Below are 15,234 nucleotides of genomic sequence, written 5' to 3' on the forward strand. Positions count from 1 at the left end.
GGGATGGGGGACCGAGGTTACTATTTAGGGCTTTGCCCCCAGCTTCTGATTGGGAACACAATGAGACTCTGTCCAGAGTGAGTATCAGACCCAGATAAGAGACAAGCTGACAGCATTTTCCCTTTCATTGCACCCGTACTTAGTTCCCCATTTCGCCCTTCGACCACAGGGAAATTTGGAGTTGAATGAAAGGGTTTGGAGCAGGATGCTGCCTTTTTTACGTTTCTTCATAATGTTTTTTATGATCGTTTCCATGCCTAGTAGTTTCTATTGCTTTCTTCTCCTTTTCTCTTTACTAAAACCCGTCCTCCATAACAGTTGATCCAGAGAACACAGCTTGGTCCTAAATGGACGCCGACGCCATTATCAAGCACGGCCAGGATGGACCATTGGATGCAGCAGTAAAATGGGCGGGGGGGGCGGTCTCCACCTTCCAGCGCTCAGCTCTACCCAGGAAAGGTGGCGCCCAGCCCTACACTCCCCTCCCCTTCCACCATCGCGATCCTTGGCCTCTTTCCCTCCTTGTGAAGGTGAGCGAGGGGTGCTCGCCCAGCCCCTGAAGTGAGCTCAATGCTCACCTGCGGTGGCCGCCTTCCTGGGTAGAGCGGAGACAGTGTCTGGGAAGCCGCCTGCATGCAGTAAGCGCTCGACCAGTGCACTATGTTCCATAGATGGGGAAACTGAGGCCCAAAGAGGAGTCATTTTTCCAGGGTCTGAGCCAGAGACTGACCCGTCGCTAAAATGTGGGCCGTCCCACCCCTCACTCAGGGCTCGCCCCTCCCTGCCCCCAGGAAGTCGGGAAGCCTGGGCGTCCTGCGACCCCGCGAAACCCCTGTGACCAGTGGCGTTCACCTCTGAGACCTCGCAGAGGACCCTGTCCATTGGTGAGGACTCGGTGCAAAAGGCGGTGAAGTGCTGCGCGCCCTGGCGCACTGCTCGCTCACAGGCCGGGCAGGGATGAGTCCTCGCCGCCGCGAGTGTGGGGGTGGGGCTGGCCCGCTGGGACTGAGCACCTCGATGTTTCAAAGGCGTCGCCACAGTTAAGGCTCACACCCATCCCCCAGCTGGGACCCCACTTTCCTGATGAGGGGACCGAGACAGGGCGAGTTTACGTAGCATGTGCTGGACCCTGCAGCTCTGCCTCTGGGACCCCAGGCAGCGCCCATGCGCCAGTGAGGAGTGGGAAGAGGGGAACGTGTTTGTCCCCCTCCCACCCTCCGCAGGGCATGCGTGGCCAGGGAGGCTGCAAACAGCCGAGGCTTTGATTCGGTTCTGCGCTTCCCCTCCAAGAGCGGGTTTGGCACAGGATGGTGGCGGGGGAGCCTACTTCCCCAGAGCTGCAAGTTCAGGTTTGCGCGATAGGGCGGGGCCCAGCTCCCCAGGGCCACGCCCCCTCGAAGCCACGCCCCTCTGGACCTTCGGAGACTCCGCCCCTCCCAGGCAGGCGGTAGCGCTGTCCTGGTTTGTCCCTAGTTTACCTGTGGGAAAGGTGGAATCCTTTTTTTTAAAAAAATATATATTTTATTGCTTTTCCACAGAGAGGAAGGGAGAGGGATAGAGAGCCAGAAACATCGATGGGAGAGAAGCATCATCAGCTGCCTCCTGCACACCCCCTACTAGGGATGTGCCTGCAACCAAGGTACATGCCCTTGACCGGAATCAAACCTGGGACCCTTCAGTCCCCAGGCCGACGCTCTATCCAATGAGCCAAACCGGCCAGGGCTGGAATCCTTTTCAGGAGCAAAACACACACATAACGCGAAGTGCTGGACGATTTCTCCTGGTGCCCCAGGGGGTTTTCAGCGAGACCCACTGCATGGGTGGACCCCGCTGTGGAGACCCCTGCAGTGGGCTGCCTGGCGGGGTGGGGGTGGGAGGAAGCGAGAAGGCTACAGAGCATGGGCCCCCACAGCGCCTGGTGCCCAGCTGGCTACCCCCTCCCTCAGCAAGCGTGTGTGGGTCCCCAGGACTAGTACAGGGGACCCCAGAAGATGAAGCCACTTCCTGATTTAAAGAGGGGACACTCCAGAGAAGAGGCGAATGGATGACTAGCAGGCAGCATCGGACCTTCAGCACCAGCCAGACCCCTAAGCCAGAGCACTCCACCCGGCCAGCATCACTGGGGTGGGGGTGGGGGTCAGAGAGCAGAGCCTCGGGGCCAAGAGTAAGTCAGTCATTACTGTCGATCAAAGTTTTTGAATGACTCTTAAAAAAATATTTTTATTGATTTCAGAGAGGAAGGGAGAGGAAGAGAGAGAAATATCAACGATGAGAGAGAATCATGGATTGGCTGCTTCCGGAAGGCCCCACACTAGGGATCAGGCCCCAACCCGGGCATGTGCCCTGACCAGGAATCCAACCGTGACCTCCTGGTTCATAGGTCGACACTCAACCACTGAGCCACGCAGCTGGGCTTGAATGACATTTTATTAAAAAAATATATATTTTATTAATTTTTTTACAGAGAGGAAGGGAGAGGGATAGAGAGAAACATCAATCAGCTGCCTCCTGAACACCTCCTACTAGGGATATGCCCGCAACCAAGGTACATGCCCTTGACCGGAATCAAACCAGGGACCATTCAGTCCGCAGGCCGACATTCTATCCACTGAGCCAAACCGGTTAGGGCCTGAATGATGTTTTAAAAGGAAAATTGAAGTCGCCTTTTCTCAGTGGCCTTTGAACCTGAGGATGGATGCATTCTAGCTGCCTCTTCTTCTGAAGACGGGAAGCTTAGGCACAGCCGGGCAGACCACGTGCTCAAAGCCAAGCAGCAAGGGCTGTGGACTCCCAGTGCAGCGGGTGCCCGGCCAAGCAGGGCCTCCTCTGGCCACGTGTGTCTGCGTGTCTGACACGCCTGTAGGGAGCAGGGGGTGCTGGGAGGATGTGGAATGGGACTTCCTTCCAGAGGCCTCCCCCTCCCCAGCCGGGTGCCCCAACCCCGTGGGGGATGCAGGACACCCGGCGGGAGGACCTTGCTATCCCTGCCCAGACCTGCTATCTGATCAAACCGGGGCCCCTGGCCGCAGCCCCTATTAAGTGAAAATAGATCCGGCCTTATCAGGTTCAGGCCCCAGCCCGCGGTGGCCCCGCCCGGACCCCGGAGGGTCCCTGTCTGTTTGATTTTCCTGCTCAGACACACTTGTTTAAACAGACCCCTCAGGGCCTCCAGTAACCGGAGCCAGGCTGCAGCGTGATTGCAGGTAAGCGGAGGCTCAGATGGAGGGCGGGGCAGACTGGGAGGGGAGAGCAGGGCGAGCCACCTACAACCTGGAGCCTCCGCAGGCTGACCCTGTTGGCAACCTGGCTCCACCCCGTCCAGTTGGCCGGCGGGTGGGTGGGTTACTGACCCTCCCAGCTTAGCCAGCTTACCGCTTCCTTCCTGGGTGAGGATGAAATGAAGGAGGGCACCTCTAAGGTGCTGGACGCTGCGCCTGGCACAGACCAAGGGCTACGTGACTCAGAGGCTGGGTTGTTTAATGGTGGTGGCTTTCTACATCACAGACCGCACAGGAGGCAGGTCCTGCTGCCCCCTCCCCCCCCATATATATATATATATATATATATATATATATATATATATATTGATCTCAGAGAGGAAGGGAGAGGGAGGGAGAGATAGAAACATCAATGATGAGAATCATGGGTCGGCTGCCTCCTGCACGCCCCCCGCTGGGGATCGAGCCTGAAACCTGGGCATGTGCCCTGACCAGGAATCGAACCATGACCTCCTGGTTCATAGGTTAACGCTCAACCACTGAGCCACACCGGCTGGGCGGTGCCAGGTTTTTGTAGCAGAAGATGAAGCCACTTCCCATCACTGTTCCAGCTGAGCTGAGCAGGAGATGTTTGCGTCTTTTTGCAGGTGAAGGCCAAGGCCCAGAGGGGTCAAGACACTCGCCCAGTGGTCACACAGCCAGGCAGCTCTTTCCCATTCCCCAGCGAACACTCCCGGCCCTGCCCCGGCCCCACCCAGGGCTGGCAGCGGGCTGGCAACCTGGGGTCTGACCTGGGTGTCGGCTTTGGGAAGGGAAGGCATGAGTGCAAGTTCAAATAGGGTGGCTCCTTCTCAGGGACTGAGTGGTGCCAGGCAGTGCCCCGGGGGGGCGCACTGGGGCTCAGGGCCGGTGAGGCCTGGGCCTGGAAGAACAAACAGGGCTGGGAAGAGAATGAGAGGCAGGGAAGTGGGAAGGTGCCGGTGGTGGAGGCTGCACAGGCCAGAGAGGCGACCTCACGACCTCACAGGTCCACAGCAACCCCGCCTGCCCCCAGGGGACCCACACACTCTGGGCTTTTGGTCAGAGGGGAACAGAGGGCATTTGGGGTCCCAGGGACTCTATCTTCCCAGCAACAACAGTCATTAAGGCTGCATTCTCAAGCCCTCATTATGCTGTGTTTACAATCCTTCCAGAAAAACAAAAGCCAGCCCAGCACGCCCCTCCCCACCTCTCAGGCCAGGGTGTGGGTCTGGTTTTTGAGTGCAGAGAGAAGACCTCCTGAGCCGCCCTCAGGCAGGGCAGTGATCTTTGTAGCCCAGGGCTGCCTGTGAGGGTGTGTGTGGAGTGTCCATCTTGCAGCAGGCAAATGTGGAAGAATTATTTGGACTAACACATGCACAGGGGGCAGTGAGAGGAGGAGGTGGGGGGGTCTGTGGTGAGCATTTGATCTTCCTGAATGGGTCCAACACCCCTTAAGCCCAGGTACTGTTAACCCATTTCACAGGTGAGAAGACAGAGGCACTGAGAGGCTGTGGTCTAAGGCGCGGGGCTGAGGGAACTTGGGTTTGCTTCTGATCTCAGGCAGGTGGAGAAGATGAAAGGTGCAATCACCACCATGAAACGTGCCAAACACCTATGCTGTGCGGCCTTTTTACACACACCCCCTGTTCCATCCAACCGGCCACGTGGTCCCCATTTCACAGCGCAAAAATGACGCAGCTGATGAGTGACTGGTCCAGGGTCACTCAGCTACGGGAGGGGAGGGAGGATTTGAACCTTGGCAAACAGCCTCCTCCAAAAGGAAGTGGTCACTTCGGGGGAAGACTGGGGAGGCGGGGAGACCCAAGGGAAAGGAAACAGCTGTGCTGTGTAGCCCCTCTTCCCTGGCAGGAAGGCCCCCTGCCTGCGTGCCCCCCTGCCCCCAACGTGCACAGGGACATCAAAGGTGGGGACAGCAGGTCACTCTGCTCAGCTGGGGCATCTGGGCAGAACTGCAGTGGAATCCCAAGGCCGGTGCTGGGGCTCAGCGAGGGAGGGGCCCAGATGAAAGGGCGAGGGGGGAAGAGGAGCAGGAATCCTGCAAGGAGCGCATCAAAGCGGCCCTGCCCACCCGCTCCGCCCAGGAGGGATGGGGTCTTCGAAGAGGAGACATGGAGGAGCTCAACCAGCCAGGGCCCTCCTGACAGACTCGGGGCTTCCCGATGGGAATTTAACCATAAAGAGGCAGCAGCGTGGTCCCAGGTTTGGGGAGAACGGGTGGAGAGACTTGCCGATGGTGGTTCAGCAGTGGCTTCCCCACTGTAGTCGGTCCTGTGATCTGGGGCCGGGGCTCCTCAGTCCCAGGGGACCTGAAGTTGTCCCACTAGGATGTTTGTTTGTTCCCTGGAGCAGCGCAGTGACGTACCAGAGTGGGTGGCTTAACACATCTGTTCGCTCACAGTTCCAGGGGTCAGAGTCGGGGACCGAGGTGTCAGCAGGACCACGCTGTCCCTGAGACTCTGGATGGCATCCCCCTGGCTCGGGGGCGGCAGCAATCCTGGTGTCCTTGGCTCCAGTGACGGTGCCCCAGGCTCCGCCTCTGTGGTGTTCTGCCTGGTGTCCTCCCGTCATCTGTCCTCTGTGGGTCTGTGTCCAAATTCCTCTCTTCTCATCAGGACACTAGTCATATTGGATTTGGGTCCCCCTCTTCTTCTTCTTCTTATTTTTTAATTTCACTCAAGGATATTTTTTCCATTAATTTTTTATTTTTTCTCTTTTCCCCCCCATTAATTTTTTAGAGAGAGTGGAAGGGGGAGAGGGGGAGAGAGAGAGAGAGAGAGAGAGAGAGAGAGAGAAAGATGTGAGAGAGACAAAATTGGTTGCCTCCTGCACAACCCTGACCAGAGCTGGGGATCAAACCACAACCCAGGTACATGCCCTTGACCGGGAATCAAACCCTCAACCCTTTAGTCCTCGGGCTGAGGCTCTAACCACTGAGCAAACCAGACACGGGCCATGACCTCTTCTTAACTCAATTATTCGTGCAAAGACACTATTTCCAAATAAGGTCCCACTCACAGGTACGGGGTAAAGACTTCAACATATATTGTTGGGAGACGTAATGTCACCCACATCAGGACGTGCACATGTGTGTGTGTGTGGGGGGGGGGGCACATGTGTGTGTGTGCATATGTGTGTGTGTGTGCATGTGTGTGTCCTCCTTTCCTCCCTGGGAGCTCTGTGGTGCTGCTGGACACCCAGGCTTGAGGGCAGCAGCACCTCCCAGCACCCACGTCTGAAGGAGTTAAGAGGACACAGTGCCTTCACCTCCTTTGGCAAAGTCCTCCCACAGTTTTGTGCACCAGCCGACGGCATCCTGACGCTCACTTTACAGGTGAGGGAGCTGAAGTTTAGGAAGGTCCCGTAGCACAGCCTGGATTGGAAACAGTCTCTGTCTGACTCCAGAACAAGCCGCTGTGGCCAGGGTTGGGTGGACAGGCAAGGGTTAAGGCAGAGGCGGGCAGGTGGGCCAGGCCAGGCCTGCTGACTCACTGGCTTCCTCGCTGCTGGCTGCCGCTGTCAGTTGCCTGGGAGCTGATTAAGATGTCACAGAGGATTATGATGTCAGGTGCAAGAATCACACTCCAGGAGGGGTGGCTGCTGGGCCGGGAGGGAGGTTACCCTAGCAACAAGATGGGCTATCTATGCAGAGCAGAGGCCCAGCCTGGCGGGAAGGGCATGGGGTTTGGGGTCACCCTTCCTGGGTGGGAATTCTAGCCCCTCGGCTCCCCAGCGGGGTGACCTTGGCTAAAAGCTCTTCACACACAAGCCGTGGAGAGCAATTCCTTCTCTGTGTGGGTCAAAGGCAACAGCCCAAGCAAGTCCCCTGCCTCCTGCAGTCCTCGCCCAGGGCGGTCCCCAGGGAGCCCAGGCGGCTTTAGCCCCAGATTTGGGGCTCAGGCATAGCAGGCTCGCCAGAGGTGCCAAAGAAGTGGTGCCAAGCCACGTCGCTGCCAAGGCTGAGCTGCTTGCCATGCACCATCACCTGGGACAAGGGGCTGTTAGCAACCTTTGTGTGAGCCGGCAGGAGGGCAGTAGCTCTCCCAGTCTCCCCCGCTTTCTTCCCTGCACTGCGGACCACAACACACATCCACCTCGTTCACTGTTGCTTCCCCTGTTGGCCGTGAACCCTGTTTCTCTGGATCCCTGGAAACCAGCAGAGTGCCAGATAGATGTCTGAATAAATGAAGGGAAGAATCAAATCCCCCCTTTCCTCTGAGAACACATGTTGCCTGTCTGTGAGGAAGAGCTATTCCTGTCCTCCACAAAGCTCTCCTTCCCCCGTGTCCTCAATTCTAATTCTTTTCTTTCCCCAAGTCCCGACTTTCATTCAGCCACCCATCCACTCACCCACCTACCCATTCTGGTATCTGTCCATCCATCTATGCATCCTTTTATCCATCCATCCATCCATCCATCCATCCATCCATCCATCCATCCATCCATTAATCCATCCATCCATCCATCCATCCATCCATCCATCCACCCACCTATCCATGCATCCATCTATACATTCACCCATCCATCCATTAATTCAATTCATCTACCCATCATCCATCCACCCACCCATCCATTTATTTGCCCACTCACCCCCACCCCATCCATCAGGACAGAAGACATCTGAACACCTGTTTCCAAGACATGTCCTGGGCTAGGGCTGAGGGGCCACAGGGTCAAGTCAGATGGGGACCCTGGCCCTAAGGAGTTCTCACTCAATCGTGTGGGGGTGAGAACACATCAAAACAAGTTCCTGGGGGACACGGGAGAGAGTGGAGGGTGCCTGAGAGAGGGGAAGACAGGTCCTAGGCACCTCCAGAGGCAGGTCCTGGGGAAGCTATAGCAGAAGGGGCGTTGGTTGGAGGGGAACAGGGGCAGGAGAAGTGAATGAAAACTGGGGAGCAAATCACTCTTCCACTGCCCAGTCCTGGGATGGGCCCAGAGAGGGTAAGTGACTTCCTCCAAGCCCCCAGCTCATAAATGGTGCAGCCGATTGGAGAAGCTCAGATATCAGCTCCTCGGAGCCACTTCACACCTGTCCCAGCTGCGCCTGCGCTCTCCCCACTGAAGGCCGCCACCGCTGCCTCGCTCCCTGCTCTGTCCCAGCACCTGGACACAGGAGGTGCTCAGAGCTGCCATCATGAGAGGAGGCGGGTTCACAGTCCCAGTGTCAGGGCCAGGGGACAGGGAGTTGGCTCCGACCTCCTGCCTTTCCTCCCTGCTCACCTGCCAGCCTGTCTGCGAGGTGTGAGGCCGGCCCATCAGCCACTGCTCCGGCCTAGCGCCTTCCGGCCCGCGTCCCTGGGGCATATTTCTGGTCCTCTCGGGAGACACGCACTGAGCAAACAGATAATTGAAAAGATTACCCGGGATGGGACTCGCGGACGGCTGATTTATCACACGTCAGCCCTTCGGGGTTTTTATTAGAAATTGAAGAATGGCTTCCCAACTTGAGCCTCGTGGCTGCGTTTCACCTCCACCAGTCATGCACCCCGCACCCCACTTGCGGGGGCTCCCAGGGCGCCTCCAGCTCTGGGTGTGACCCAGCAGGCGATGGAGACCCGGCCTCCCTCCCTTCCCCCTCCCCCTGTGCCACCCTCTCCCTGCACCTCCCAGCTCCTCCTCCTTTCCCTTCTCCCTTCCCTTCCCGCCTCCTTTCTGTTCTTGGGGCGCTGAGTGAGGTGCTTGGTGGGACCACAACAGTGATCAAGTGGAACCCACCTTGGAATCCCAGCATCCTCCAGGGCCCAGGTCGGAAGTCCGCTCCACGAGGCCCACCTTGGTTCTCCTGTCCCACCCGGAAGTGGCCCCCCACCCCCACGTGCTGCGGGAGCTCTTGCGGGTCCCTCTGTCACCTGGCAGCTGCTGAGCCTCTTCCATCTCCAGGAGGCAGAGCTCTGTGGGGTGGCTTGTCCCCAGGGGGTGGGGGAGAGACTGGCAGGCCCGGAGGTGGTGGGGGTGCTAGGCCAACAGGAAGATCAGTTGAGATGAAACACAGGGGAACCCCACACTTAGTGGCTGTGTGGCTTTGGACAAATTACTTAACCTCTCTGGACCTGTCACTACTGGTTTATGCTGCGGGAAAAACGCCCCCCGGGATCCTCACCTTAGCACAGTGTTCTCAGCATGCCCCGGCCCTAGGAGGATGTAAGTCGTCAGGCCCCACCTTGGCCTGCTGAGCTCGGGAGGCGTGGAGGGAGCAACACTTGAGGTCATGCAGGTGACTGGTGAAGGCACGGGGCACGCTGTGCTGCGGTGGTGAGGCTGTGGGGGCAGGTGCCAGGAGAGGTCCTGTGCCCGGAGCTGGGCCTCGGCCGATGCGCCTCCCTTCCCAAGGGCAGCGATGTCCACGGTGCCCAGAGAGAAGCCAGCTTCCCAGCACCCGAGGGCGCTGCGGTCTGCGCTGGGTCTGCAGAGCCCGTGGGTGCACGCACGCCCGCCCCCTTGGCCGGTGGTGTGGCCCCGGGGCTGAGGAGGGCCCTGTGGGCAGGGGCAGGGGCAGGGGCAGGGCAGCACTGGCTTTGCCATGCCTGAGAGGGCTCTTGGCTTGACTCCTGGCTCTGCCCCAGGTCAGCTGTGTGACTTTGGGTCGGTTTCTCAACCTCTCTGAAGTGGATCATGGAACCAAGTTCCTTCAAAGTGCAGGAGCCCAGGAATCACTCAGGTGACGGCTCCCGTGCAAAGTGGGGACTCCAGGGGGGCAGGGGCGGAGCGGGAGAAGGCCTGGGACCCCCAGGAGGTGACTCTAGCCCCCCAACCACCGTCCTATCGCCGGCCTCACCACACATGCTTCTTCGCTGTTTCAGCAAGGGGCCCCGAGGCCTGGTTCAGGGCCTGGGTGTGGGGTGGGCAGTGGTGCCGAAGGCCAAGGGCAGTGCGCCCTTCATCCCTCCTGCCTGGCCTGGGGGTGCCTCCTGGCCCGCGCCTCCTGTCTGACTTTGATGGCTTCCCTCTTCATCCCCTTTCCTTCTGCCTTTTCCTCAGCCTGGTCCAGTCCTGTTTGCTCCCCTCCCCCCTTCCTGTGGCGAGCCCTCCCTCTCCCTGGGCGGGGGTGGGGAGGGGCCCTCTTCAGAGGCACCAGCGCTGCCCCCTCTCCCCTGCTTGGAGGGGGAGGGGGCTCAGAGCCTTGACTCTCAGGGCTCCCGACCCCTTTCAGCCTGGTCCTAACCCGTCCCTGTCCCTGCATTCGCCCAGACAAGCTGCTGGGGACCAGGCCCAGGTGGGAACCGTCCGGTGGCCCCGCCTGGCCCCTCTGCCCTTCTGTGTCTTTCCCTCCCTGTCCCTGGCCCTCTTCTTGCCTCTCTCTGTGCGCCTGTCTGTGTCTGTGTTTCTGTCTCTCACCATGGAAACTCATTTTCATTCTGTCCTCATCCAAGTGATTACAAATAGGAGGGGAAGCACCGGCCTGGGGTTTGTGCGCGGGGCTCCTTCCTGGCGGGTGGGGGGGGCAGGTGTCCCCTGCAGCCTCCAGGTAGGCAGCCCCCACTGCCCCTCGCAGGACCCACTCCAAGGCCGGTCTCCCGGGACTGGGCGCCTGACCCGGCTGCTCGGCTGCCCTCCGTCCCCTCATCTCCTCTCCTGCAGCAGCAGCAGGTTTATGGTGACCAGGCCTGGCTCTGGGGAGGCCTGGGCTGGGGGTCCCCACCCTGAGACAGCCCGCCCATCAAACCTGTCTGCCTGACTCCTGCCTGGGCGGGGGGAGGGGCGGGGCACCCAGTGGGGGTGTCCTCACGGCCTCTTTCAACTGGGACTTGCCCGCCTCTCCAGACACTGGCCTCTCCAGACACTGGCCTCTCCAGACACTGGCCGGCATCCCGCCAGGTCTTCAGAGGGACAGGCCTCTGCCTCCGTCCGAATTCGCATTCGGCTCTGAGGCTTGGCCGTGTGTAAGAAGTGGGAGTTTCGAGATAGGGGATGAGATTACGTGTTAAAAGGCGGCCGGTGAGGCTCGGTATTTGAGCATCAACCTACGAACTAGGAGGTCACGGTTCCATTCCGGGTCAGGGCACATGTCCGGGTTTCGGGCTCGATCCCCAGTGTGGGGCAGGCAGGAGGCAGCTGGTCCATGATTTTCATCACTGATGTTTCTATCTCTCCCTCTCTCTTCCTCTCTGAAATCAATAAAAATATATTTTTAACAAAACAGTTTGGTGAAGGAAGTAGAGGGGAGGCGGCTTAGTATTTCTTCCCTCTGCTCTGGGTCTTAAAGGCGAATGTTTTTACTCTGATTCTGGGCTACGATCTTGGTTTGCAGCCTCCAACTCTAGGGTCCAATGCCCTTCTCCCTGAACAAGTGCATACTCCCACACCCTCACGCTCATGCACTGACACACATGCACACGCACTGACACACGTGCACACACGCTGACACACAACCACTTTCAGAAACTGTTTCCTGGGGGGGGGGGGGCTGTGGGAGGGGGGAAAGAGGCCCCACAAAATTTATGGAGAAGGTAGAATTGACAAAGCTTGCTGATTGGCTGGGAGGAGGTGGGGGAGGAAGAGGGAGAGAGGGAGGAGGGAGGAAAAAGAGAGGGGGTTGGGAAGGATGAGGAGGGGGAAGGGAGGGGAGGGAGGAGGGAAGAGGGGGAGCTGATATCCTCATTAGAGGGTGGATGAGAGAAGTCTGCCAGGGAAGCCAGGGCCCCTTCTCCTGCCCCTGGGCGACCTTCCCTGCCCTTCAGAGGGCCTGCCAGGCCTAATGAGGGCCTGTGATGTGCGGAGACCATCAATTACGGAGATGAGTTTATTTTGAAGTCTAAGATAGGGGTGGCGGTGTCTCCACCAGGTATGTGTTTACACCGCCAGGTCGGAGATGCCCGAAATAAACAGGCTGTGGGCCTCGATGGGGAGCCCAGGCCCCCGGAGAGGGGCTGTGCGGGGGTCCGCCCTCCACCTGGGTCACGGGGGAAGGAGCACCACACCCATTGATGGGGTCCCTCCTACGTGTCAGGCTCAGAGCCAGGGATCGGGCGCTGGGGCCTGCACCTGGGAGACACGTAGTCCGTGTCTCAGTGGCACAGGGTGTGGTCAGCGTTGAGGAAGCACTTAGGGCTGGGGGTCTGGAGGAGGCTTCCCAGACGGGGGAGGGGGGTCTTGCTCAGTGTTGGGAGGGGGGGCTGTGGGGCCTGGTACTGCAATGGGGCTGGTGGGCAGCTTTACACTACGGTCATTCATTCTCTCACAGCCGTGGGGACCCGACGTCCAAGATCAAGGGGTGATCGGGCTGTGCTTCCCCCGAAGAATCTAGGGAGCCATCGCTCCTTACATTGCTGGCGCGTGGGGGTGCTGGCTGGGCTTGGCTGGCCTCTCCCTGTGTCTCGGGGCCTCGCTCAGGACACTGGTCACACTTGACTAGCGCCCACCCTAACCCTGTAGGACCTCATCTTTTTAAAAAATATATATTTTTATTGATTTCAGAGAGGAGGGGAGAGGGAGTGAGAGCTAGAAACATCAATGATGAGAGAGAATCATTGATCGGCTCCCTCCTGCACGCCCCCCACTGGGGATCAAGCCTGTAACCCAGGCATGTGCTCTCACCAGGATTCGAACTGCGACCTCTTGGTTCACAGGTCGATGCTCAACCCCTGAGCCACGCCGGCGGGCAAGTAGGACCTCATCTTCATCACGTCTGCAAAGACCCTGCTTCCCTGTAAGGTCACATTCACAGCTCCAGGGTGAACGTGGATTCTGGGGGGACACTATTCAACCCAAACTGAGAACAGTTCTGTGGGACCGAGTTTTCCTTGGAGACAGGGAGGGGTGCCGGCCCCCAGGAGCTGGAGGTCGGACCATAGGTGCCCTGCCAGGCCATGCAAAGAGCAAAGTCGGTCAACAAACACGGCCTTTCCCACGCAACACGGGCGGTGTGCCTCCAAGGGGGAGCCCTTGCAGGGTGCTGCGGGGGGCACCTCTGCCTCTGCTCTCTGAACGGCCGTCGGATGTCCGAGCCCAGGGCGCTGGCCTCGTCCTCACTGACCGCTCTGCATCCCTCCACGCCCCACGGATTTATTCCTCGGCAGCAACGAAGGCGGAGAAGTGCAGCCAGACAGAGGCAGGCCCTTTGCTGGGGTCGGAGGTTCTTCTCTCCTTCCCACAGCGGCTCTGTCTCTGAAAGGCAACGCGACTGCTGCCCCCTCAGGGCAGCCCCCCGGCCTTTGTCAGCCCAGCCTGGCTCTCGCTGCCCCAGACCTTTTGGGGTGTGTCTTCCTTCCTGTGTGCCCAGAACTGTGCTCAGTGGATCGAGCATCAAGGGCACATGCTCAATCCCAGTAGGGGGCGTGAAGGAGGCAGCTGATCAATGATTCTCTCATCATGGATGTTTCTCTCTCTCTCTCTCTCTCTCACCCCGGAGCACGGGGCACACAACTGGGGTTTTGTTGGTGTTGTTGTTGTTGTTTTTATATTTTATTGATTTTTTACAGAGAAGAAAGGAGAGAGAGAGAGAGTTAGAAATATCGACGAGAGAAACATCGATCAGCTGTCTCCTGCACACCTCCTACTGGGAATGTGCCCGCAACCAAGGTACATGCCCTTGACCGGAATCCAACCTGGGATCTTTCAGTCTGCAGGCCGACGCTCTATCTGAAAGATCAGACAGAGGCCGAAAACCAGGACTACAGGCTTTATTAGAGGAGAAGGACCTGCCGGGCTGTCTCGCAAGGGGAGGACAGCAGCACGTGCAGGGGTGGGCACGTCTTTTGACGGGCGGAATGGGAAGGGGTGGGGGCTTAGTGTACTCGGTGCACACTGATTGGTGGCTTACTGCATTGTCCATATAGGACAAGGGCTTAGGGTATTTGGCAGGTGTGGATTGGTGGTCCAATGTATCGTCCATATAAGGTACCTGGTTAGTCACTCAGGTATTTCCGGGCTGCAGGTTACGTCATACTCCGCCCACCAGTTGGGGGAAGGGAGGATCTATCACTATCCACTGAGCCAAACCGGTTAGGGCAACTGGGTGTGTTTTATGTCTATAAAAACATATACAAAAGTTTGAAAATAAATAAATTCACTCTGGTTGGAGGGCTCCAACCGCAGCATGATAGGAGCTTGGTGACACCCACTTTGCAGAGGTGGGAGCTGGGCCCACAGCGGCTCCGCTGCTGGCCAAGGGCACGTGGCCAGGGAGTGACGTGACAGTTAACGCTATTGGCCACTTGGCGAGGCTGTGCGGCCAGGCCGTCTGGTCGAACACCAGCCTTGATGTCGCTGTGAAGGTATTTCTTCGATGTGATTCACACTGAAAGCTGCGGACTTGGGTAAACCCATCACCCCCCACCCTGTGGGTGGGCCTCGCCCAACCAGTGGGCGGGGCTGAGAGCGAAGACTGGGGTTTCCTGAGGGAGGGATCCTGCCTCCCGCCTGCAGCACAGACTCTGCCTGGTGTTCAGCCTGCGGGTCGGACTCGGCTCTCTCCCGAGTCTCCAGCTCGCTGGCCGGCTTGACAGGGGTCACACCTGTCAGCCCTCACAGCTGTATGAGTCGATTCTGCAAAGTCTGTCCTCTCTCTCTTTCTCCCCGCTCCTGGCCACCCGCTCCCGTTGGTTTTGTTTTTTCTGGAGAACCTGACTTACACCAGCCACAAAGCAGTGATTCAGATGCCGGGCCGTCTGACACCGAGCTCGGCCCTGTCCTCCCCCTCACGGGCCCCTCTCAGGAGATGAGTCGCTGCACAGGGGTGTCTCTGAACCCCCCATTGTGTTCCCCGTGCTCCGTGGGGCGCAGCATGTCAGCAGCCCCTGGGAGCTGGTTAGAGTTGCAGAGCCCAGCCTTGCTGAACCGGAAACAACAACCTAACATGATCCCAGGGGTGCGGGAGCCACCGCCTTGAAAAACGCTGCTCTGAAAGCCTCCCTGTCCCTGTCCAGGGGAGCTGCCCACCCCTCATGGCCCTGCCCTCCCGCTTGGGCACACAGTGGGCACTTATAAGTTCTGATTGGTGAGTCATCGGTCTCTGTCTGGCCCTTCATACTCACAG

This window comes from Myotis lucifugus, unplaced genomic scaffold (assembly GCF_000147115.1).
Source record: "Myotis lucifugus unplaced genomic scaffold, Myoluc2.0 scaffold_854, whole genome shotgun sequence".
NCBI classification, from domain to species: domain Eukaryota; kingdom Metazoa; phylum Chordata; class Mammalia; order Chiroptera; family Vespertilionidae; genus Myotis; species Myotis lucifugus.